Here is a 27,534-nt window from a genome sequence, read left to right as displayed (position 1 = left end):
GCCTGCTGCGACAAAAGTTGTGCGCCCCCCCCCTTTTTGGGGCTAAAAGAAGAACCAACTGTGGGACTGGTAGTTTGTTCCATGGACAAGCTGAAAACGGTGCCTTTTTCTCAGGGAAGGCAACCAGCAATTGCCAGTCAAAAAAGTTTTTTTTTTTTTTTTAAAAAAGTAACAATTAAAAAACACTTATGCCAGCCCTACAAAAGTAAAACAAAAAAAATACTCATTTTATACCAGACAACTTTTATTTACAATAGCAAATAAAAGTTGACCCCAACCTACACTAACAAAGTTTTATATCAGTTTTGAACAACTATATACACATTTATAGGATATCTTACATGAGGCGTATTGCATTTTTCAGAAATGGATACATTGCTTGTGAGGTGAAGAGGAAACAGTCTGGTCAAATAGTTATAGGAGGGAGGGAGAGAGGGAGAGAGGGAGAGAGAGAGAAATGCTTTTACAGTCTGTAATTGATCATACTATTCCTCAGTTACCTTCGTTAACCAAAGGGAGGATATGTAAAGGCTACTAGACTGTCTCTTTTGTGCAGGTTTCTTAGAAAGGAACTACTCTAGAAATCTTATATCAAAGAAAGAATTTCAGCAGATGGAAATAAAGGTTTGCATGATTAACAACTGTGCCCAAATCGGGAATAGAAGATCTATTGTGAATACTTAAAATATTCTTGAAATATTCTTATGACACCTCACCATACTGTAGCACCACTGGCCAGTTTATTACTGGACTGCACTTAGTAAAGTGTTTTCTGAGCTCCTTTCTACTACTTATTCCACAACAGCTAACTTATAGTGACAGACTAGTATGAAATTATTTTCAAAGTTTCTTCCCTCCCATTAAAGGATTTGCTGCAGAAGGCTTTTACTTCTGGCCAGTATTCACGTAAAATAATTAAACAGTGAAAAATTGCAGAACATTGACAATAAGAATGCTGCAGCCTTAAAGGTTCCTCAGTGTTTAGTGCACAGGATAATTTTCTACTTGTAAAACAGAAATAACTTTAGGCCAGCCCACATCAGAATCTTGGATCACACTAGAGTGTGTAAAAATAAATAACTGCAAAAACAAACAGCGTTGCCAAACATTTACACCTACACATAAGGGGGATTAGTGTACATTCAACTTTTTGAGAAAAAGAGTTACAGCCATCAAACTGACACAGCCTGGAATATAGCCACATGTGACTGAAGTAAGAATTGCTACCTTAGCCCTGAAGGGCTTAACAAGGACATCCCACTGCATGCCTTAGTTTAGCTTCAGAACTGGTAAAATTATTGACCATACCAGCTATGCGGAACTGTCACTTTGTGGCTGCTCTTTGAGGACAAATGGTACTCCCCCAAGTACTAGTTCTACACTGATGCAATAAAGTTTGCCTGTTTTTTTTTTTTTTTTTTACATGTGTAATTTTCTTTTACTGGTGCTCAACCAAGATATTATGAATTTGCCTTATTTCTATATTGTGTGCGTTTCTAAAATGTTTCTCAGGTTTTAAGTAAGTGTGCTACAAAGACATTTACTAGTAGTGCTGTCTTTCCTTCTGTATAAAAGGCAATACAGGAAACCCAGTGCATAGTTTGCTCAAGAGCCAGAGGGGACCTCAGACGGCTGAAAAACAGGGCCAAGGCCTGGCATTCACCATCTCATTCATACACATGAATTCTGCAGAAATTCAAATAATATATTTTTTATATCTACTCTTATGGAAAGTTATAATGGGTTCATGGGCTTCCACAGAATACTGACCCATGCATGACACAAAGCATCAAAAGTCTAAACTCTAGCTCTTAACTGTAAAATGTCAAATACTCAAGCACTCCCTCCATCTCAGTCCTTTCTTCTCTCCTCCTCCTTTTCACTTGCCAATACAACCACACTCCACTCCTATCAGAACCATATTCCCCAAATCACTGCCTCTTCTCATTTGTTCTTCTTTGCATTCGTACCAATCTGAATATGGTTTCCTTTAGAGAGTTTGCCAAGGATGGTCTGCACCTGCCCCCTCTGGGCTTTCAGATATTGGCAAAGAGTTTTTATACATCCCGTTAGGGGCATTTCAGCAACGTTAAACTGACAGCACTACCAACATAGCAAAATACACCACAACTCAAAGTAGCCGTAATGTGTTATTGCTCAGTGTTAGGAGCCTCAACAAAGAAACTTCACATAGTCCAAGCTCGTGTAGACCCAACTGTGCTGTTACTGAGGCTTCATTTAAAAGCCACAGAAAGTATGTTGGCAGTGGAAGGCTATAGCACCTTCCATTACATTTAGACCAACAGCACCACAGAGTGGGACAAAGGTGAAGGGTCTCTAACTACGTTAGCAGTAGGATAATGTTCACCCAGGTGCAGAGCAAGCACATAACCAGTTTACACTGAAGTGGTCTTTTATAATTTTCTTATTTGTAGAGGACTTTAACCACTCCTCTACAGACTGAAAAATGTACACTGCCTGTAACTCACAGACACAACATTTACTGGACTTCCCCAATACAAACATCCTAGACAAAGACTTTAGATTCTTTGGCTGGATAGTGCACTTATTGGAACTAGTATCACTACTATGGGAAACCTTCGCCCCCCCAATCACATCCTCATTGGTGAAGTTGGACCACAAAGCTGTCTCCCTTGAAATAATAAACCTGGAAAACCCAATTAAACCCCTTAAGAGTTAGAAACTATTCTACAGCAAACTACATTCAATTAAGTGACAGCTTATCAAAATTCAAAGCTCTCCAAAAGCCAAGAACACAGCTACCTATACAGATTTACAGAAACTCTGTATGAATATTTAAATAGCTGCATTGAGGCTGCTGTACCCAGCACAATCAAACCCAGCTCCAACACCAAAAACAAACCGCACTGGTGATATCCTTTCCTTAACAGGCTATATAACAAATGAAAAAAAAAAGAAGTCATAGCCAAAATCAGAAACAGCAAATCTCAGACAAGAGCTCACCTATTAAACTAAACAAGAAAGTAACAGGTCTAATCAAGTCCAACACGGCCAATTACGAGATTAGGGCAGACTCCCAGACTAAAAACTTCTTCAGTTATGTTAGGAACTCTGAAAGTAATACTCAGCAGTGAGCAGAACTGGTGGTAAAATGACACAACCTTCACTGACAAGGATGGCATAGAAAATCTACTGGCTGATGTTACAGCTAGATTTATCCCCTACTCCACCCTGTGAAATCCCTTCCAGCATATCCCCTCCCCCAAACTATCAATAGGAAGTAGCCCTGGAGGCGCTCGCCGAGGCCAAAAATACCGCTTCAGTGGGCCCTGACAATATCCTCGAGTGTCACCTAAATAGCCTAAAAAATGAGCTGGCAGAACCACTTAAGGCACCCTTCAAATACAGCCTCAAAACAGATTATGTGCCAGGTGAATGGAGGGCTGCTTAGAAAAGAAACCCTTTACTTCTTTTATTCTTCACTCTGTCATTTCCATCAGTACTTGTATAGCTTAAAAAAAGTTCAGCTTTGTAGTACTTTATTTTCTGTTGACAGTTATGGTGTTTTGGGAATTCGACAGGTTTTCTATACCGAGGTCATTTTAGTGAAGTTCTATCACTGCCATAATCACAAGTAAATTGTGGCTGTTATTGTGGCTGTTATTTCCATTGATTTGAAGCATTATTTTGAATATTTTGACAGGAAAAACTTACCGTTTTCACAGTTTATTCATATCTTTGTGAATAGTTTAATGTGAAAATGTTTTAATTTTTTTTTTTCATTTAAATCACAATTTTGAAACCATTTTGTATCTGAAGCTTTTCTGACAGGAATCTTTACTAATTTTGTACTTAATTCCTTGTCCAACACTATTTTATGATGTCTCCATTATTTACGGTCTAATCTAGCCTTTATTTCTTAAATCTGGAGTACTTTGGGACGTGCACTGGCACCATTTTGTTTATGGAACATTACTGGCAGGAAATGTTATTAAGTTTATTCTTAATTCCATGTCAAAGACTATTATACTGTTTTTATTACTTTGGGGCTATTTACAGCTTTTACTTCAGAGATGTGTGCGCTTGGTACTTTGCGATAGATTACTGGCATGGCATTGCTATAATTTTGTTTAGAGTAGTATTCAGAATTGTATCCCTGTAGAAATGGGCTTCAGTTTACTATTTTAAAGGAGAAAAATGGGTTTTATCCATTTAGATACTGGGATAACCGTGCAGCCAGTATTTGGTAATGACATGACAAATCTGTCCCCTGACTTGATGGACTCTGATGTGGTACCCACTACCACCACAACCATCTATCCCTTATACACCTAAAATTCATACTAATAAAATCATAAAATATACCACACCCTACAGGTTGTGACTGAGTAGCCTTAACTATGGGCAAGTTAACGGATCACTTGCCTTCTTTTACCTCCAGATCCCCTGTTGTATGGTACAATACAACTCTGCAGGACTTGAGGGTTAGTCACATCCTTCATAGCTGTAACACTGCCTACTTAAGGCAGGGAAAAAGCAAACTCTCAGATGCAGGGTAGTCAAGGAAGCAGATTTGGTTATCATCACCGATATGTTTCCTCCAGAGGATTCTCCCACTATAATTAATTATGACTGCAAAAAAGGGAGAGACACTAAACTCACTCTGCTTTTGAGCAGAGCTCTGTTTTTCCCCATTGCTTGGACAACTGATCACAGTGGTGCATACTCAGGTTAAGACCAATACCAATGGTTCCATCACCCTTCTCACTTTCTTGGTTCCTGATTTGGTTGGGGATCCAGAGTTAGAGTATGTCTGGCTGCTCCCGAAATCAGCAAGGATTTTAATCGTTTGGACACCAGTTGTGAAGACATTTTCCTCCACGGATCCTAGCATTGGAAGAGTTTTATTAAGAAAGCTTGTAATTCTCCTCTGCTTTTGCAGGCTTTGCCTTGTAATGTGTTGTATATGTAAATGTATATGTGTGTGTGCCTATATGTATATATACACGTCCCTATCAGATCACCAAAGTTTCAGAACTTCCAACAACATACAGCAGAGACCATATGATCTAAGTTTTGAAACTTAGAACGTTTTGAATGAAGATCGCTATACAGTATGGAATGGGAAACTTACCACTTTCCTCACTGTAGTACGATCTCGGAATTGGTATATTTAATAAGCGGGGAATGTGGGAGGTGCAGGGGGGCTTGTCCCACTGCAAAAATGTAAAAAGTTTTTTTTTTCCCCTTAAATTTTGGTTTTCAAGTTTTAAAAGTTCGATCATATGGTCTTGGCCATATGATGTTCAAAGTTTTGAAACTTCTGTGATCCGATAGGGACCCATATACAGTTATATATTATATACACTAACAAAAATAAACAAAACAAATTAGGGGTATGTTGGACCATACTTGACCTCCAAGTCCCATTGTTTGGGACTCTGCTTCTGCTTTTTCAGCAACCTCTTCTAGTAGTAATAATTAAAAAAAAAAAAGTTGACATATTAATTTTGTATCAGTGTTGTACATGTAAGTTTGTGCAGACGAGTTTCTGCCGTCACCTGCTGAGCAAACAGTTTGTCAAATGGTTTGTTTTCAGCTATCTAAAAATATGCTTGAGAAAGTGACTTGGAGGGAGCTTTTTCTATTCCTAGAAATGCAGCATTTTAAGTGCCAACATTAGAGGTATGCTTACTGACAGTTCAAAAATTTCTGACAAATGTATATCTGTGATTATGTATGCAACACTCAAATTGGATTGTGTATTTTTTGTTGAGCTGCTAATCAGATCCTTAAAATCAATGAGATGACAGCAGTGAGAGGAAGCAGGACTGTTGAAAATGTTTTCATTTTCTCTACTTTTCCTCCTATGAGTAGGGCTATTTTTGACGGTTTGCCAGTTGGAGGTTCCAGACGAACAAAATCAAGGTACATCAGGTTAACGGCAGGTCTATTCCTCAGTCAAGCCTAAAAAGAGGTTTCTTTACCATAAAAAAGGACAACCCCCCCTTTCTCCTGTGAACATACTGAGGCATGTCACAGTCTTTCAAGTCCTTCCTCCAGGTGCCACACCTTTATAGTTAAGTTCTCATTAAGGCAGCCTGGCCATCACTGGTGTCGACAAATGGGGGGTGTTCAACTAGGTTGACAGGGGTTTCAGGTAGCAGTGTTATCAGTCACCATTGTTTTAGGGGGCACTTTCTCATCAACCGGACCTGTTATTCGTTTTTTTAAGCTGGCAAATGCTGGTTGCCAGAGCTAACTGTTGTCTACCAATCAAACAAAAAGAACACTGCTCTGGATAAAGTGCCCCTGATGAGCAAAACAGCAAATCAGCTTTAATCAAAGAACACAATAAAATGGCCAGTAAGCACTTTCACGTTTCTCTGAACGCTTCTTCAGACTTGGTGTGCCTCTGAAGTTTCTTTTACTGGATTAACTGCTGTCTACCACTAAAACACTTGCCTGAAAGCAGTATCAGCCACTGGGATTTCAGGGAAAGAAGGTGCTGGACCTGATAAGTCTGGACATACCTCAAAAAAACAGGCCCGTGGTAGCAACAGAATCAAGGATACATTCAGTCCAAGAATTATGGATTTTCTACAGAGGCAACTTCCTCTTGGAGGAACCAAAAAAACAAAACCATGTCTTACCAGATGGTGACTTCGGAAGGAAAGGTAGTTATTTAGCAGGAATCTATTAAAAACAACATAGAAAAATCAGTCTTTACGAAGGTACCAAACAAAACCTCTGGGAGGTTCAACCTGAACTCTAAGAGAAGGTAGAAAGACCTACTCTAGTGGTCCCAAGAGCCTGGAAACTTACATTGCAGAAATTTGCAAGTCTTCCAAGTTCTTTGGGGGGTGGGGGGACAAGAGTCCAACAGTAATGGATTCCAACCAGGACAGGGCATTTGGTAAACACTTGTGGTGCGCTGGAAATCCCAAGGGGCAAACATAAACCCAATGTGACACCACGAGTCTTAGAAAAAGGAACCCTCCTCCTCAAATTCCTCCTTTGTGAGATCTTATGTTTTATACATGTATTAAAAAATAAATAACCTTTCCTAATTTCCACAGGTATAAGTTTGTGATGTACACTAATCCTTCTCAAACGCTGCGAGTGGTTTAAGAGTTCGATATCGACCAGTACATTTCTCTCTGTGGTTTCTGTCAGAACCCTAAAGAATTAAAGACTGATGCTACTTTGTACCTTAGATGTGCTTCAACAGTTCAGAGCCTATCTTGACAGGATAAGTTGTGTGTGTGTGGGGGGGGGGGGCGTTGTATTCCATTAGGAAGTCATCCCCTTGTCCTCTTCACTAGCATTTTGGAAAGGGGTGGACTCCAAGTAATCTAGAGGTAGAAACTTGATCCTTAGTCCACACTTGTGCAAAGCACTACACACCAATGCATTTTCCTAGATCGAGAGCAGGCTTCACTAGGACCCTGGACTCTTGCTCTTCCTCCTCCCAGGCTCGTTAAGCTTTGGGAATCTACTTGTATCCCAGTTTGCTGAACACAGTACAGCTGCTTAAGTTCCACTTACCTTTAACAGTAGATGTTCACAGAACGCAACCGTACTGACGGTACCCTCCCACTGTCCCCCTTTAGTTCTATGTACCTATTTTATGGTTGGTGGTTGCTGCTGCTGCTGCTTTTTAACAGCTTTTGGTGTGCTTGTGAGTATGAGGGGGTGGCCTTGGTTTAGAACAGCAGGTGTTTGCAAATCTTTTTTTTTTCCATTTGCTCTTCCTTTTGGGCCCTAGGAAAAAAAATGGGGACTGTTGTCTGTGGCTGTGAAGGAATATCCTCCTCTGGCTGCCAATTGGTCCTTCACAATCACAGACAAACAGGGGGAGGGGCCTGAAGCTTTGACAGAATGCCAGAGGGAGGGCATAGGGCACTACTACTTTCATGTCAGTAACACGATGTATTCTAAGAATATCTGCTATTACAGGTAAGTGGAACCTACACAACTGCACTTTCTTCATACAAATGAAAAATGCATCTGCAATATTTGGCATGCCAGAGAAACGTAAGAAATGACTAAAGCTATTATTTCAAGGAATTCTAGTACTGAATATCATCAATGGAAATAGATACCATAAAGGCCAACAGACTAGTGGAAAAATTCATGCATAAACATAGTAAAGCAACAAGACTTGCCAATACAAAAGGCATAACTGGACAGTATGCTTAACAGAACCTAGAAAAAAGTCTGTGCATACTACTGAACCCAGAATGATGACCAACAAGACTTTGGTGACAAATAGAAAATTGAAGGATATGCTGATACTAGCTGAAGGGCCAAGGAACACTCATTCTAGCGAGAAGACTGTTGTAAATTAACCTACTGCCCAAGCAAACATGGCATTAAAGGGATGTTTTTCACTGTGACTAATGGAAGGTGTTCTATCCCAGGCAATGTTCTTTTAAAAACAGCAATAGCTGTAGTGAAGAAATTGCACAGTGTTGACATTTCACCAGTAAACCCTGTCACTAAGGGTTTGCTGAACAGATAATACCAAGATGGACCCAGACAGCCACAAATATACCCTTACAAAAAGCAACTACTTGTGTTTATTTAAAATAATGATTTCTTTAAAAATAGATATTTACAAGAGATGTTTAAATACACTGAAATTTGTGAAAAAAATTCTAACAACAATTTTCATCACATCTAAAAGTAAACATCCACTTTACACAAGATTAAAGTGGTTCTGTCTACAGCCTTCAGAATAACATTTTCGTAAATTTAAGTTATTAAAAAGACACTACTCAAAGTGCCATGGCTGCAGAAAAAAATGCTTTATGGTCTGTGTACTCCCCAAATGTTGGTCCACTAAAATGTCTGTCATAAGGAATTAAATCCTCATGCCAGCACTAAAAGGGAGAAGTAGCCTTAAAACTACAGGCCTAGGTACTTGACAGCCAGTTCAACAGTTCCCCATAAAACTTGATAATCTCAACTTTTTTAAAATGTTCTAAAAAACAGAAAAAGGAAAGAAAAATGCCTTCCAGCAGCCTACACCTGTAAGGTGGTCTTTTCTGGACTCCACTACAATGGAAAACACTTACGCAGCTGCCTTCACAGGGAAACCTGATAAAAGCCGTGTCCCTTTCCCACCCCCACTACATACGAGAATCATTAGATGCACCCAAATGGGTGAAAGAGTACAAGCACAATAAAACCCATTGGTTACACTACGAACATACATACAAATACTTCAAAAGCATGAGCATTAATGCCCTTCCAGCCTGCCAATATAGCAAAAATAGTTGTTCCCATAAGTAGTATCCAAGCTGTTCTTAACATAATATCTGAATAGTACTTGTTTTAATGTAATTTGGTAGTCCGTTCCATGCACCAGCTGCTCTCTCAGAGAACCAATTAATAAACTTCTCATTACTATAGAATCTTCTTTGTAGGTTATCGGATGATTCTCTACCTCTTTTTGAGAACCCCAAACATTCCCAGAGGCAGTTGTTTCTAAACGCCCTATATACCCAATCTCTTCTTAAACATCTGTAAAAGGACACTGTACAAGTTCAGAAGTTTATTCTTTCATAACAAATTTTCACATCATAAATTACCCTGGTATAGTTCCTCTGTGCTCTTTCCAGTTTACTCATGCTTGTTTTCTTACATGATTTCCATACTGTTATGCCATACTTAAGTTTGGGTCTAATGCAACTAACAATGACTTCTTCATTTCTGATTTCCTAGACTTTGCATAAAAAGATTTATAAACTACAGTTCTATAACTACAGTTCTATAACTATCATTAACAAATTAATTGATATGATTAGAAAAACTCAAAGCTGAATCTACCCATACACCCAGGTCGTTAAAATGAATCTACAGTTTCAATCACTGTGTATTGTACCTAAATACTCACCTTTCAATTTAGGTCTCCCAAATCTCATATGCTTAGTTTTTGATGCATTTAATCAGCATATTATTATCCTGTGTCCAAATGGTCAATTTAGTCAAGTTCTTCTGCAGACATGCCTTATCTGCAACGCATGTTAATCAGTTTACCTAAATTTCAGGTCACCTACATACAGACTGTACAACACCTCAGATGAGAAAAGTAGGTCTGAAAGATGCAATCTAAACAAATAAGGGCCTAGAACAGAGCCTTGTGGGACACCCTGACTGCAGTATGTCCTATCTGCAAGCCATGCAGCTATCCATCTTATGAAGATTACATTGATACCTAGTTCTAATTTATTGACCAGTGTTTTGCACATAGCACTATCAAATAAGGAAGTAAATACTAGAAATGTAGCTAGTGACTTCTGAATAAAGCTAACTATATAGCCTTCACAGCACTCACCAGAGGCTCATTGTTTGCTCTACAGAATTCTAAGGCAATTCTGAAAAGAAATGCTAGTTTGACAACTTTTTGCAATGCTGCAGTGAACTCATGCATTCACGTATCTCAAACACTACTGTTGTGCAGTAACAAATTGACACCACTGAGTTTTCTTGCTTGTTTCCCATACACAATCTGCATATGGAAATGTTTGCCTATCTCAGTCAAGTGATTTGCTGTGATGGAAGTCCAAATACATTGTTATGTGGGCAAGTAACAGACGATCTGCAATTTACAACTCTCATATATAATAAAATAGGGCAGAGGCTTGCATAATCACATCTGGGCTTGCGCAGAAGCTCAAGATGCCACAAAAAAAGGTGAAAAAGGGAAAACAGAAGGGCACTGGCCAATTTTGCAAATTTGGTATAAGGGGTACCTCCATCTTCCATCTCAGTAAACTAGTTTGTTTGTTTGTGTCTTTCAGCTTTTCCCGGTTAGGGGTCACCACAGCGGAACTCCGGTCCGCTAAAGATTGGCAGTAGATTTTTACGTACTGGCTTGCCGGGCCTAACGCACAACCTTTAACGAAGGAATGCCCATTCACGCATGTTGCTACACAGAAGACGCTCTGAGAATCGAATGGGCAACGTCCAACTGTGAGGCGACAACGCTACCGCAGCACCACCACCGCGTGGATGACCACAAAATGCAGCAGAGCTGGAACTTGCTGGATGCATGCGAAAGGACATTTTAAGGAAATATGGCAGCTCTAATTCTTGGTTTGAAAAACAGCCTGTACAAATCCAGTTACAAATTTCAAAAAGAAATCTTCAAAAGACTTCTCTGAGTAATTTGAAAAACATACTCTTTTGTAATGGGGGCAAAGTCCAACAGCTATAACACAGGGCTCTGTACCCTTAACTCAAAGGCCAATGAAAACAACAAAAAACAGAAATCTGACAAGTGGCACTTACATGCAGTGAGGTACACAACTACTAAAATATAGCCAGTCTGCCCCCTCAGAACCTGCTACCCTCCACAGGGAACTTAAAACTTCAACAGCCTCAGTACACTGTAGGCACTACAGGCAATGAGGACGCAGGAAAATACAAACAGTGACAGCATAACAGGCAGCAAGGGACAGATTACAGAGACCAGAACACTACCCTATTAGAGGCAGCGGGGGTGGATGACAGTAGGCAGGACACTGTCCTAATAGTGTCAACACTACAGACAGCCAGGACAAAGAACAGAAACCAGGACAATGCCTTTGACATTTCTTGAGGGCCCAAAGGCCATGTATCCCTCCAGTCAGTTTCTTTATTAAAAATGCTTAGAAGAGCCAGAGTGAGGTAAAGATGTGTTAAATGCACCAGGGCCGGACGTGTTGGATTATAACAACTTGTGCAAGACTGTAATAATGTTGCGTTAACCTGCTGTTAAATCAAACTTAAAGCATTTTCAAAAATAAGCATGATGCTTTACGGAGGCAATACAAGTGACCAGTCATTGCTTAGGTTTTCAAAAAACATTCACTAAATTACCTTTGGCAAATCGACATAAATCTACCATACAGTTATTAATAAGCTTCAGAATAAAATGTTTGGCAGCAGAATGAACATCACAGCCCATACCTAGCTGTATAATCTGAAATCCTATGAATACCTTTATGCATACTTCCCATTATCATTTTTAAAATAAACACTCTTTCTGTGGAACACTAAATTATGTATCCTCACAGCCAGTGAAGCTGTATTCCATTTCACATAACTTAGACTTTAATAGGTGGGGGTACCTGAAAAGTTACATTTAAAACCCTTACGTTATGGCAAACAATGCAAAACTTAACCTCCTCTGAATTACATCTACCCCCAAACAACTTTATGAAAAGGAGTCCCCAGAAGAGTACACAGTAGTATAAGAGTGATTCACCCACAAAAAGGACTAACTTCTTGTTTTGTAGCAAAGACACTTCTCTGGATATCTTCGTATTTCATCTGCTCCCTTTGCTGCTTTCTCACAATGCTTATCTACCACAAGGTCTTGGGAAGCCCAACGTCCTTTACCTCTGCAGCTACTACTATCCCCCCACCCTATTTTACACATTTTCTTTTGAACTCTTGCTTCCTAAATATGTTAATTTTAAGCTGCCATAATTTACACCACATTTCCAACCTCATAGCATATTGTAACGCACCGTTATTGCAACTTCTTTCATATTAACCCTATGGCCTTTTGAAAGGATGTGAACCTCATTACTATACTGTTCTTTGAATATGTGCTCCCAAAAATTTAGGATATAACCAGTGACCAAAGATGGACGTGTAGTTACATCACTGAACAATACCATACACGATATAGGGCAGTCTCAGCTTCTGTGCTTCTTTTCACTAGCTTATCAGTACGGTTATCCTCAAACATGCACTCCTCTTACCAAGAATCAATGTCCACAACAGGTACATATTATCACAAACTTAAAATGGCAATGTATGGGACATCCTCCTAGTCCACAGCACAGTGTTTCTCTGGTCACAAGAGAAGTATTATTATCAGCAGCATTCAGGCATTAAGTTTTTTTTTTTTATTTTCTGAATTTTAGCTAAATAAATTGTAACAGACAGTATATTAAAAAAAAAAAAAAAAGTCCAATCACTCAGACAAACAAAATGAATGCTAACTATTATAAAATGCATAACCCCAAAGAAAACAGGAGGCATAGTATTACTTTCTTTCCAAAGGTGATACTAAGAATTAAGCAGTAGTTATTGTGACAAATGCAAGGTAGTTTTGCCAAGCTATAATAAACAATGCAACACAGCCATAAGTGCTTCCAACCACAACACGAAAAGGAACTGAAGTGCAAATATGCTTAAAACAATCTTTAATCTAGGGAGTGGTGATGGGCTTCAAATCTTAAATAACCTGTTCAGCAACCCAAAATTATATTTATTTTCACTGTACCCAACTATCCCACTCCAAAACATGCACTACTTCTAGTACGACCAGCACCCACCACCCCCTGCTACTCCCAAACTATGTAGTGTTGCAGTTCCCTACCCTGCTGCAAGATCCATTTTACATACAGCTCCTCATACTAAAATACACATCAAATCTTGTATCTGCTAGAAGATGAAGCAGCGTTTTTGCTGACTGACATGTACAGCAAACCTGACAAAAACAACATGGGATGAAAAGAAGCTAAGAGTAAATAACCTGCAAACAAGATAAATGATCAAATCCCATCAGCAGGTGTTCAGGCTCAAAGATCGCTGGCTGATATAAAAGGCACCCAAGTACACTTGTAACAATCCAAATACACGTTTGAAATAAACCACAGTAAACATTAAATGCTATCAGACAATTATAAAGAAGTTTTTTTTCACTTCCTTTTCAAAATATTTTAGATCATCATTTAGGGAGAGAGGGTGAAACAATTTAACGGAGACATAAAACTGAAAAAATAAGTGGTAAACTATGAACAAGCACATAAATATAAAAAGAAACCTTCAAATTAAAATACAAGTTTTCAGCTGTAACATTTGGCAAGCAGGAAATGTGTTCCATTTCACCTCAAACTACTGAACTATAAAGCCTATATAAGGAGGCCTATAGTGAGGAGAAAAACAGGTGCACTTCCTTCAGGGCACCAAACCCTTTAGCATGCAATGTAGTACAGTAGAGGATTTTTCACAGAAGGGCGGGAGGGGAGTACAACACTGCAGCACACACGGCAGACCATTGTTCCAGTTAACACGGATATAAACACCAAAGTTACAAACTCAAGTGACATCTTTAATTACACCCTATCCTACATCTTTTCTGGACAGGCAGAAGACACATTTTTACTGCATAATCAGAGTGATAAAACATGCCTCCAAAAATGTATACATCCCTTTGTGCATACCTCAACTACATCAGGAAAAAAAAAAGTACAGAACAACAATAACTAGTCTATAACAGCAAAGTAACAAAACCAAGGACAGACTATTAATGTTGCAACAGTGATGCCCCCTTGCAATACTGATTGTCCAGGTTTAGTAATGAAGCCAGTGAAAAGATACAACAGCAACAGCTATCTACTATGGTTCTACAGCACTCTGGAAGTCTGGGAACAAAAGCATCAGGTGGCACACAAGTACATGCCTCCATATGTAGTTCTGCAGCAATCCTGACCGTGACCTTAAAAAATAATTATTATATCCACACACACAGAAAGAGTGCCTAACCCTGAACTCATCACCACCTACTCTAGAAGTCAGATGTAGCACAGCATGACATTCCTATACCATCTTTACAACACAGGAGCTTTAACTCAGTAGAGACAGATGAGAACAAAAATAGTCCTAGGGGTTATACCCAGTGGTGGGGAAAGCAAAAAAAGGATGTTACCTTAAGATCATCCCACCACACACACACACACACACACACACACACACACACACACACACACACACACACACACACACACCCCCCTGAAGTCGGTGTAGACTCAGCATTACACTCTTACACTCCATAACAAAACATTTACAAAGCGACAAGATGCCAGACCTTGTTAATATGATCCAAGTCTCACTCTCACAGGAAATGTTAATGAAATGCATGTGATGTCCCCACTCTGGGCCAGTAACCAAAGAGCTTGAATCCTCACCAATGGCACTGGAGAGGGATGTTCACTTGGAACAAATAGGGATACACCCAGCATTTCCAGATGCAGCTCTCCGCATCAAGCACAATTTCCCTTAAGAGCACACATGGAACACACACAGTCCGGGGTCTGGATTTCGGTCTCCCTCCAATCCCCAATAAAAAAGACTCCCCACTAGCACAGCTATAGAGTTGAGATCTCAGCAGAGTGTCCAAGCCAAGTTTTCCAACACCCTCGCTGTGAAACCCGTACTTGTGTCCCTGCTCCAAACAGCTGACACACACACTGAGATTTGATACTTTCACCACACACACGCACCTGGGAAAGGCTGGCACATATTTACTAGCTATGCCCCCTTCTGCCCAGACTATAAAGACAGTTACATTGCCACCAGACACTTCAAAGTCAGCTATTCTAAGGCTCTGGCAAGGGTACCCAATTATACTGAGTGAAATTAATATTAATGCAAATGGTAGTTTAACCAACAGCAAGGCTTTCAGGAGCAGCCAGAGCTGTCACCAAATACTCAGATTAAAATATTCTCCAAACGACCAGCCACAAATAAAATTTAAATGTACTTAATAATAAATAAGAAAAGATCATAAAAATACTAAACATCTATTTACAGTAAACACCAGAGGTTAAATCACAGGAAATATTAAAAACAACACAGATGAATCGATTCACACAGATGCAGAAAAACAGTACTTAACTAATCTCACTATATTTTTCTGACTGATCTAAAGAATTACTATTCCCTGGTCACTTACTAAAGCAAGGCAAGATGAAGTAGGTGAGAGATCCTTCCTTGTCAGGTTCCAAGAACAGAGTGCACGGATACTTCCGTCTCATCTAGTATTAAACATTATTTTTAGTTATGGATTACAGAATGACATCACATACATCTGGTCATCTGACTTCTGGTTCCCATGAATAGAAGTAAGATTAAGCACCTGCGTGTCAATAATATATACACACACACACACACACACACACACACACACACACACACACACACCCTTGCAAAGATCTGCTGCAGCTCCTGGAAGTCATAAAACTATTTCAAACCTTACCCTTCCCAGAGTAGCACTTGGTTCACCCCAATGACAATGCAGGAAGTACAGACTTTTTATCTCTGGCTGCATTGAGAACTGTAAGATACAATCTTTATGGCCTAAATTAAATAATTTAGTTTCTTACTATTTTCCAAAGTCAGGTGGTTTGAGATTAACCTCTTCTCTTCCAGTATCCTCCGTTACAATACATAAGTTTCAATAGTTACAAAAATATATGCACATTTCTTCCTCTGTCCACCAGGACACACTGTTGATACATTTTTAACACAAGCAACTTTACAATAATTCTTCACTAAATTCTAGCTAGCTGTGCTGGCATATGTTACTCATCCACTGCCCTACTTCTCTTGGCATACCTGACAATACTTCACATGGTCACAGTGCAGAGGACACTTAAAAGTGGGACCAGTGCATCTTCAGTGGCTAATCAGTTCAAGTTGCAGAGCTGAATCAGAGATATACCTATGGGCTAATAAATCACAGAATTTTATTTTAAAATATAAAAGGTTCATTAAATTTCAAGAATGAAAAATGTAGATTACGAATACACACTAGATAAAAAGTAACTTCCTCTGTTGACGGTACAAAGGACCTCAGTATATACATAGCAGCTGGGAATTTACACCTCACATTAAAAACACTATCAGATGCTGTAATCCGGTTGGTTACAAGTGACATATTGCATATAAACAGCATCAAGACATCCAAAGGTTTTTTTGTTACCTTTGTACAAATTCCTGCTCATTCATTTCATCTTGAATCTGGCACCACCTTCTACACATACAGTAAATCTGAAATGATAACAATGGAAACAGTGCAGAGGCACTTTCCTAGCCTGGCTCCATGGTGCACAGGGATGGAGGCCTTACTATCACACTCAGGTGTACAGAGTTTGAACAGAAGCCCCAGGAAGGAAAAGGAATGACAGGGCATATACCACTCACCTCTGTGAGAAATTAGTGGAAGGGCGTGGGTGCTCTAAGATTAGAGAGAGAAATAAGACTTCTAAAAAAAATGAAGACTGGGGGAAATCACTTCTCATTTTTGACAGAAAGGAGTCGGACTGCTTACTGGTAATACCATATGAAGTAGTGAAAGAACTCCAGAGCAGTCAACTCACTGTACGCCCCCCTCCTGCTCCATAAGCCTGGCATCAGCAGGGAAATGTACTGTTGCGTGAAAAAACTCAAACTATCCCTAATGACTAAATGAATGATGGCCTCTTCCTTTTGTCCCAGTAATAGGGAATAAATGAGCCAAATGTCTAGGAGGGAGGCTGATGACTAGGAGCAAGAGTGTTTTGAAAAGGTTCAGTACAGCTACTAAGTGATAAACAGGAGAACAGCTTTGAAATGCTATTTTCTACAAGATTCCAACAAAGCTGTTAAACATTTGCTTGTAGCAGGACAAATAATGTACTATTAGCATCCACCCGAGAATTAAACTACAACTGCGGTGGTGGTGATGTGGTAGCGTTGTCGCCTCACAGTAAGACGTTATCCTGTTCGATTCTCAGCTAAAGCGTCTTCTGTGTAGAGACATGCGTGAGTGGAGCGTACCTTCGTTGAAGGTTGTACGTCAGGGCTGGCAACTCGGTACGTAAAAATCTACTGCCAATCATTACAGGGCCGGAGTTCTGCAGTGGCGACCCCTAACTGGGAAAAGCCGAAAGATACAACAACAACTCAGAGAACTAGTAACACCACGTTAAACACAGAAATGGAGAAAGGAGATTCTGCCAATAGGGATGACTGCAACAAGGGATACAGACAAGAGGGAGCTGGAACTTATTGGAGAAAATCGGCAAGGGAACCATGACACTGGGAGCAAGTAACTAGAGCGATAAAGATGAGAAATTCTTGGCGTCTTCCCATTCTATTTTGACTGCTGGTTAGAGACTGCCTTTCCTATCAAGGAAAGGTAAGAGTATAGGTGCAGAGAAAGAAATAAGGGATCCTAAATGAAAAAACAGCACTAGTAGAATTTTTAATAGACTCTAGAACAGAAGCTGCCATTAAAAAAGGATTAATTAATAGAACATAAAAAATACTGCACGACAACTATAAGAATCAGAAATTAGAAAGTACTATGAAGAGAGACTGGATAAGCAAATCACAAAGAAACCATGGGGGAATAGATGTATGTCTCCCATATATGCAACAAAATCTAGATTTAGGATTTTTGCTTGGAAATGTTTACATAGATACTTTTTATACCCGAAGTAGACTCCAGAGATTTTTTCTTCAGATAGACAGCAAGTGTTGGTGTGACAGGGAAGAAAGAGGTAATTGGAACATACTTTCTGGGAGTGCGGGGAGTTGACTGACTTTAAGGATTCCCTGTGGGACGCACTGTCGGAGATGCTGGGTGGGCAGATTAGTGCCACAAGGGAGATTTATTTTTTTTCTGAGCTATGATATACAACTGGAATTGGGTAGACATGGTAAGGCCTTGATGCGTCTATTGATGTGTCTTAACTATGGCGGCTGCCAAAAAAGCAATTACTAGAAAACGGAAATCAAAATCTAAAACAACTATACTAGAAGTAGTGAATATAGTAAGAGATAAAACAACTGGAATTGAGATCTTCAGAAGAGGGTAGGAGCAAACTACATAGGAAAAAAATGGGAATTGTGGGAAAAATACATACAGAGGAGGAATGAGATTTAAAAGAAGGCAGGACTTGGAGTTATGTAATGTTTGACTGAAAATGATTGGGTAGATTATAATGGATGCACAATGTTTGCAACTGGGAGTGCGTCAGTATGGTTTGTGATGTAAAATACTTGCAACTAGGATTGTGTCGGTGTGGTTTGTCTTCTTTTATAACAATGTACAATTGCCTATGTCGTAAGTGATGGTTTAATAAAGATGTTTTTTGTTAAGAAAAGGGGTCAGGAACTGAATAATTTATATAAATCTGCATATATCAAGTGATAATTCAATAAAGGTGTTAAAAATGAACTAGTAACACCAGGTTAGTATTGCCATATCAATACTATTTTCTTTTGTAATAAGTTACCCTTAAACATAAGGGAGCCCCCCTAGTTTACCCAGTTTAAGTCTATCCTCGACGAACGGTGCTTTTTTTTTTTTTGCCCTATGGTACTGGATACAGACTCTTCTATAACCTCTTTGGAGGGTTTGAGGCTGCTTACTAATCTGTATTGAACATACTGTCCATTAAAAAGCCAAACTGTTTTAACAATAAAAAATAATCTCACCGTCACAGTAGTTCACGACATGCAGATCATTTATTTTCCTCGGCCAAGTAGAAGGTCCAACTGGGTAAGCTTGGCTTACAGTGCAGGCCCATAAAAAATCAAATGCATGTCTAAAAGGTAAAAAGGAACCATGTGGATAACAAAGACCAATAAATGTTACACTTACAAGACAACGAAAAGTCTCTGTCACAAAACAGAGAGAAAAAAGTGTGACAAAGAGTTGAACACAAAACAAAAGAAAAAAAAATGCTGTTGCAGAGGAAGTAGTTACACAATGAACATCAAGGCAACGAGCGAACATAATTACATTATGCATTTGGTTTCATTAACACAGCTGTTACTAGCACCTTACAATTTACCAAGGCAGAGTAAGTAGTCTTGTAGACTCAGTTCAGCCATCACTATTCTTCAATCGTGGGAGACAAAGAAAAAGGGAGGTGACAGAGATAAGTGGAAGGAGATACAGGAAAGGAATGGATGAGAAAGTGATAAAACTTTTAAGTATAACACACAAAGTGAAATAAGGAGATGAAGATACCACATACAGAAAAAAAAGTCAGCAGACCTGCATTTATCCAATTCAAATAATCCCACACTGATAAAAACCACCAAGTGCAACTAGGTTTTCAGTCTAAACAGCGGATAACCACCACCTGTGAACTTATTCCATCTTTTAACCATGCAGGTTTCGAAAAACTGTCTGTTCTGATCAACTCTTTCAATATCACAGGGAACCATGTGAAACAAAGTGACCTAAAGAGGAAAGCACCAGATTACTACCATAAAGTATTGGACAACTATCAGAGTGCAACATTATGTAAAACATGGCTAGTTAAGATGGAATTTGTGTCTTTCGGCTTTTCCCGGTTAGGGGTCGCCACAGCGGAACTCCGGTCCGGTAATGACTGGTAGTTGATTTTTACGTACAGAGTTACCAGCCCTGACGCACAACCTTCAATGAAGGTACGCCCATTCACGCACGTGTCCACACAGAAGACGCTCTAGCAGAGAATCAAACCGGACACCGTCTTACTGTGAGGCGACAACGCTACCGCAGCACCACCACCATGGAATTAAGATGGAATAAGAAACTTAATTCCAGCCAATCATGTTAGCTTAGGTCTTCACAACAGTGTTAACAAGAGTACCAGACCAAGACAAATTGAGTAAACCTATTAAAAGCCCACTGTAGTTTGTGTGGGCTTGAAGACAAGATTTTGCCACACCATTAAGGCACAATTGAAGTAGGACAGTCGGAATGCACAAGCAGTAACGTGTCTAATGCAATCTGTCATGAAGGCTATAGCGCACAGTTTTTAATTCATTTAGCTGTTTGGATACCTATAGCAATGTTAATTTATTCATTAGTTTATAGGTAGGTTCTAGGCAATTAGCCGTAAGGCCTATAGAAGCCTAGCCAAAAAGGTACCCTGGCTTTAGCCACCCAAGAAAATTATTTTCCTGTGCCCCTGTCGAGCAGAGCCACATAAGTGATCCCTGGGGTGAATTTCCTATTTCCCATCCAATCACCAAGATTTTTCTTGAAGAGTGCTAATGAGGAGCTCTGTTTGACATAGGTAGGTAGTCTGTTCCAGAGTATTGGAAGTCTCTGGGACAGGAATCTATCCCTCCAGCATGGTCTGTTTATTGTGGTGACAGGGTTTAGGTCCCTAGAGCATGTAGCTCAGAGGGATTGGGGTTTCTTTTTAAGTGGACCATGTCCAACAACTCTGGGTTTGACATACCTTTGTATGTTAGTTAGGCAGAGATCACCTCTGAGTAGGCAATATGCAACAGAGTAAAGCTGGAGTTTTTTGAGACTGTCTGCGTAGGGCATCTGTTTGAGGCCAGTAATCCTCTTTGTGAGGTATCTCTCTGGCCTTTCCAATTGTTGTAGAGGTCTTGTGAGGTATATATCAAAAGGGGCGTTGTACTCTATAATGGGTCTAATGAGTGATGAGCAGAGGGGAACAAGGACCTCTTTTTCTGGATGAGAAACCTTTTGTGATGAGGCGAGCCACGTAGAAGGATTTCCTGCCCACTGGGGCAATGTGATTATCAAAGGAGAGACTACTGTCCACCTGTGTCACTGGGTCTCATCATACTTTCAGTGTTAAGTAGACTACCACTTATGTGGTAGTCCATGGGTGCAGAGTTTTTACCAAAGGGGATGACAATACACTTTTTGGCATGGAGCTTCAGGCCATGGCTTTGACACCAGGCATCTGTCTCAGTGAGGCCCTTTTGTAGTATGTCCACATAGTTAGAGTTTCGATTATGGCTCCTAGTTTGCAGTCACCTGCAAACTTTGTTAGCCAAAGGCCTTCTGTGTTAGCCTGTGCTTCAGAGAAGTAGATATCAAATGGGAAAGGACCCAGGACTGAACCCTGTGGTACTCCACTTGTCACTGGTCTGAAGTTGGATTTGGAGTCTGCTACTTTCAAAGTGTGGGTTCTGTCCGTGAGCCAGCTGGCAACCCATCTTGTGACATAATTGCAGACCAAGCTTGTCAGGCTAATGGGGCGGTAGTTCCCAGGGTCTGCTGTGGCTCCCCCTTTGTGGAATGGGATAACCATCACTGTGCGCCATTCAGTGGGCACAAAGCCTGAGGTGAGGCTATGATTGAACATGGTACTTAGGTAGGTAGGGTGCCAGTTCAATCTGCGGTTCATGTAGAACGCAGCCTGGGATATTGTCAGGTCCCATGGATGCTGTGTTCTTGGCTTTGGAGAGTGTGTTTTTACCTGTGCAGCCATGATTACAGGAACTTTGCATTCTTTCGGTATAGAGATGGGCCCTCTAAGGGGGTGAGAGGGGGGTAAAGTTAGCACTAAACCTATCTGCCAGGATGTTGGCCATATCAGTTCGTTCTGTATATTTAGCACCATAACTCAGAGCAGATCTGAGTGTTGCCATTGAGATTCTTGACATAGCTATAGAATGCTTTGTGGTTGTCTTTAGAGTCAGTGGCAATTTTGTTTTCGTAACTAGCTTTGGAGGATTTATGAGGGATCTCAGCTTCTTACTGAGGTTGACCAGGGAAGTTCCTCCAGTCATAGGATTTTACTCTTTTTTTGCAACAGTTTCTTTACTCTTTTTTTGCAACAGTTTCTTAGTTTGTTTACGGCAGAGGACCACCAGACTGGCTTCCATTTTTTGGAGAATAGCATCTTGGTTCTATTAGGGATAGCATGATCCATGCACTTGTGTAAGTGCTTATAAAGTGCATTTGTGTAGGATTCAGCAGTCGTACCTCTACTGTCCGTCTGCATGAGTGTCATGAAGTTTGCCACTTCTGTCTTAAAGTGTGAAGTTGGCTTTGGAGAAGTTTTTTACGGTGGTTTCCCTAATTGAGGGTGGGGCGGGATGTGGATGTCTAGGGTGATTAGCTTGTGGTTCGGATCTGACCAACGAGGAATTTACCTCTGGTGTGGAACACCAGATGCCCATGTTGGTAATGACCAGGTCTAGGATATTGCTGCCCCTGGTGGGGGTGTGAATAAGCTGACCCAAGGCGTTGGAATTTATGAATTCCAGAAAATGTTGAGCAAAAGAGTTGGTACGAGTAGTTTTCCCAGTTAATGGTAGGGTAGTTGAAATCGCCCATTATTAGGGTGTTGGGTTGTACCCCAATACTTTCCAGTGTAACAAGAAATGAGGAGTGGAAATCCTGGGGCATGGTGGGGGGACTGCAACAAGCTACAATTTGGATTGCGGTCTTGCCCAGAGTTAGTTGCACTTGGATAATTTTGGATGCATTATGCTGTGCAACTAGCCTGGAGGTGTGGATATCCTTAATGAATATGGACACGCCTCCACCTTTAGTGCTTCGTTCCGGGTTAGGTGGCCTAAAGGTGTTGTATGAATTATAGCCTGGTAAACGCAGGGGTGCTCTCTGGAGCTTTGAACCAGGTCTCTGTCACTGCATAGATGTCAATGTTCTCCATTTTAAGGAGTGCTTCGAGTGAGTGCATTTTGAGGTTTAGACTTCTAGCATTAAGTAGCATTACCCTCAGATTTTGCTTGCTTGTACCTGTTATGGCGGTGAATTTGTCATTTGAACCTTGCCTAAAAAAGGCACTATAGTGGTGGCAAGAGCCTTAGCCAGTATCTGGAATCCCAAGGGCGACAGGTGCAGGCGATCTCTGGCAAAGCATCGTGGTCAGTCGACCATGTGGTCCCAGGCAGACAAATACTGGATCCCCTTAGAATGACACCAGAAGCTAGCCAATTGTTGAAGTCAATCATTTTGTCCTTGTACTGTGGTATCATTCTGGGTGATGGCAGAATGCTACTCAGGGCTATGGTCATACCTGCCTGGGCTACAAGATCGGAGAGCTCCTCCATGTCTCTTTTCATGTAGTCCAGGGAGGTACGTCTCAGGTCATTCACACCAACATAGACAATGACAGTGTCATATTTGTAATTGTTGTGGAGTGACATGAGTGCATGCGTTATGTGGCGGATCCTGGCACCTGACAGGCAGCTGACAGTAACTTTCTCCTTGTTTAGCCTGGTGAGTGGAACATCAGTGTGCCTGACTATAGAGTCACCTATGAGTAGAGTGTTTGGTACGTTATGCCTTATGGGCTGTGGTTGAGTGCTACACTGAGTTTGTGGGCTATGTGTCATTTGGGTTGTGTTGGGGAGGGTGGAGTTTGCTTGCATTTCTGCTTTGCTTAGTAAACACCAAAGGAATAAAAGCATGAAATCTGAAAATTTTTGAAGACATTTTAAGCATGGAGGATAATCTGGAGAGAAAAATGGTCAACTCGACCAAGAATTTCAAGTATGGCTGCTGCAAATGGCACCACTAAGTCAACAGCAATACAGATATATGTAGCTATGGGATAGCATGGCAGAGAAATTAAACAAAAGTGTAGCATGCCTTCAACATGTCTACCATCACAAAGATCATTAACTAATGAGGTAGCATCCATCTCCCTCCTTAATATGCAGATTTGCTAAAAACCAACAACAATCAAGCACAGACATATAAGCAGCCAGTCAGTCAAAAGGCAATGTAAACAGTTAAAGCCAGTATACTGGCATAACACACAACTTCATAAGGTCAACATGGCACACCATGCCAAAAGCAAACAGACAATGAATTGTAATAAGCCATAGCCAGACATGACATTTCTGCTGTAACTGATATACCCAGAATGCAAATGACATTAGTCAACAATCACACATATAGTAGATTATACATAAACATCACACCCAACTGTTGGCCATTGGACTTTTGTTTAGTAATTATTAAAATAGATGCATTCAAGCTGTTAAAAAACTATTTGAATTCCAGAACATTACTGCATCCAATTTGTAAACTTCACCATAATTCAGTAGTCTGGCACATGTATAAAATGTATATGAAAATACGTTAATGATGCTGCTAAACCATTTAGTTTTTTTGTTCTTCTGCAGCATGTTAACTGCACAATTTTAAGCCCCCCCCCAAAAAAAAAACTGAACACACACACAGAATGACTCTCTTAACTTCCCATAGAAATGACATAACAACCATTAATGTTACTACAACCTAGCAATGCCTTTACAGAATAAAAAATATGTTTCTGTTTTAATATTATTGCTACTAATTTTTCACAACAGAATTTATTAAGATACACACCACAGATCAATATTTCCCAGCTTACTTTTATCACATTTGCGAACTCAAGAATTTCTAATGCACAAAGCAATTTCTTAAGAACATTTCATCTTTTTCTTCTTTCGGCTTTGCAAAATGAAAATATGAAGGCAAATATTCAAAAATTCCAATTATATAAGCTTTGACAATAAAACATGCAGTGCGTCCTGCATTTATTCTGTTGACTACAGAAATGCGAGAAAGGCCACATCCTATCACACGACCAGTAAAAGCATTTTATGGTGGTCAGTGAAAACTTAAAAACAAATCGATTAAAGCGAAGATGGACTTTAGAGGCTGACAAAAAATTAAAGTAATAAATGTTAACAAAAATAACTTATCACATATGTCTCAGGCATAGGGTTCCCTTTTACAAACAACAGAGCAAGCTCCTTCAGGGATGATTTGGTTTCTGCAACTGTGGTTAAACAGAGGTGGACGCAAGAACAAATCTGCGGAACAAACAGCGTGGCTGTATTCCCTTGCAAAAAAATGCAACAAGAAAATGACTAACAAGTTAACTTCGTAATGCATTACACATTTCTACAATACACTTATTTGGTACGACAAAGTAACGTATACCTCAATGTACAAGCTACACATTTTCCTCACATCCTGACATAAAACATACAAGTCATATTCTAATAATTAATGTTACCCAATGAGATTCCCACACCAATTAAGCACGCTTATTGAAATGGCGACAGCTCGCCAGTCTATACTCAGCCTGGCCTTACTGCCGGCTTTCATTCTGCTTTGTAAAAGTAACTTTAAGCACATAGTGATACACACCGACTAAACAGCTACTGTAGGGGCTGCGAAAGCCATTACCACCCCAGATGGTAATTAAGTATGTGACACCAAAGCCCAATTATCATCTTCTCAAAGGTAAACTAACGTAACACCAGCAAGCAAAACAAGTCAACATTCACCCAATATACCTTTGACTGTAAGGACACCCATCCCCCTTCCCCAACTAAGGGTCACTTTGTTTAGTACAAATGCTTTCTAGAAAGGCATGTTTATTCACTTCCCCTCCCCCGCGCAGTACAGTAAGGCATTTAGAGAGAAAATACACCCCCCATAAATAATTAAACTGGAAATAACAAAACAGAAGGAAACTTACCCCTGTGTACTGCCTGCAGTAATTCCGGTAATCGGGGTTATAAAACTTTTACCCCCGTATATGCGTCCGGGGTTTTAGATAAAACTTAATCCTCTCCTCCTGTTATATTATCTAAAACCATATAGGAAATGCTTAAGATTCTAAAAATATATTTTCCCCTTTCTTTTGCACAGTTCATGGGCGACTGCTAAATTGGACATACCGACCCCCTCCCCACTCTTAGGCGTGCACATTTCTTGGATAGACAAATCATTGGGTGACAAATAGCGATCAGATGCAAATTCCTAACCTCTGAATCAGAGGCCGGGCTTAAACGACAAGGGCCAAGGCCTGCAGGGGATGTCGTCAAATGCTCAGCTCTTTGTGTATGTTACGCAACAACATTATAGATCCGAGTCAACTGCCAAATAACGAAAGGAAAAGTGTGCGCGCGCGTTTGTTTACATAAAGGTATTGGACTTCGTTGTGGAGCGTGCACCATTTACACACAGCCTCATATCTCTCAAAGTAGTGAGTGTACGGTAGTGGAAATGAATTATAGGTTGTGTGGATAAGGGAATATAGCACCAAATCATAACAGCAAACGATATAGAGTGGAATCTGAGTTGTTTTCTGACGTTCAATATACATTGGTTTTGGAGGGGGTATCTGTCTCAAAAGATCAGCTGTCAGGCAGAAGACTTTAGCTGTGTAGTCCCAAACTTGGAAGCTCACTGACTTCTACATTACTAGTAGGCATAATTAAGTAAAATATGCGTTTTACTCCGTAACAGTGCCGCAGCAGTAGTAGTAGTAAGCATGCAAAACGTAGCGAGTGGGAGATTTCACATGTAAAAGCATTACTTTAGCTAAACATACACGACTTATGGGTGAACTAATTTGTACTCCGTGGTGGATAGCGTTTTAGTCAAACCAGTACTTAAGTGTCCTGTCTTCATTTAACCAGTATAATGTACTACCAATGTATCTAGCGTAAAAATGTCAGCGTATTAACGGCATGTTTTCATACCTCTCAGCTGTCCAGATTTTTTCCTCATATTATTGGCCCGTTCCTCATAAAATGTGTGGTTTTCTGTCAAGTCATAGTCAGTAAATAATGGCATACATCTGAGTTTCTGACTTCATATCCTTCAGAAAATGCATACCAACTTCAAATACTTTTATTCTAAGAACTTTCTAAATATTTATAAGGACGATATTTAAAATCTGTCCCTACGTTGGGGTCGTTTTTTTGGCTTTGTCCAGATTTCTTACATTAAGAGGTTGAGAGGTATGCATGTTTTAATCCCACACACATTCTTAGCAGGTATAGAAAATAAAATAGTAGAAAGCAGTAACCTTGAATTTTACATTATCTCCATATGACGATTTGTATAAATAACACTAACTTTGCTTTTGGGGCGTGCATCCTATTGTGCTATAAACTGGGAAGCACGGGATGTAGGCAGAAGTTTCAGAACAATATTCCAAGCTCCCCTCACTGGTATACTGCCTACCCGTGTTTTTT

General features: G+C 40.0%; 1 protein-coding gene across 1 annotated transcript in view; it reads right to left on the bottom strand.

Moving 5' to 3' along the window:
• ARID3A (AT-rich interaction domain 3A) overlaps window positions 1-26,417 on the bottom strand; it is a 1,395,207-nt gene extending 1,368,790 nt beyond the window's left edge. Inside the window, exon 1 of the mRNA XM_044054833.1 lies at window positions 26,028-26,417. The gene's annotated coding sequence lies outside the window, so the exon portion shown is untranslated. The remainder of the gene's footprint in view (window positions 1-26,027) is intronic.
• Window positions 26,418-27,534: the final 1,117 nt, after the last annotated feature.

Source organism: Protopterus annectens, chromosome 13.part0 (assembly GCF_019279795.1).
Source record: "Protopterus annectens isolate FY-2018-M chromosome 13.part0, PAN1.0, whole genome shotgun sequence".
Lineage (NCBI taxonomy): Eukaryota > Metazoa > Chordata > Ceratodontiformes > Protopteridae > Protopterus > Protopterus annectens.
The sequence above is the reverse complement of the archived record's forward strand: the minus strand, read 5'-3'. Positions and strand labels throughout refer to the sequence as shown.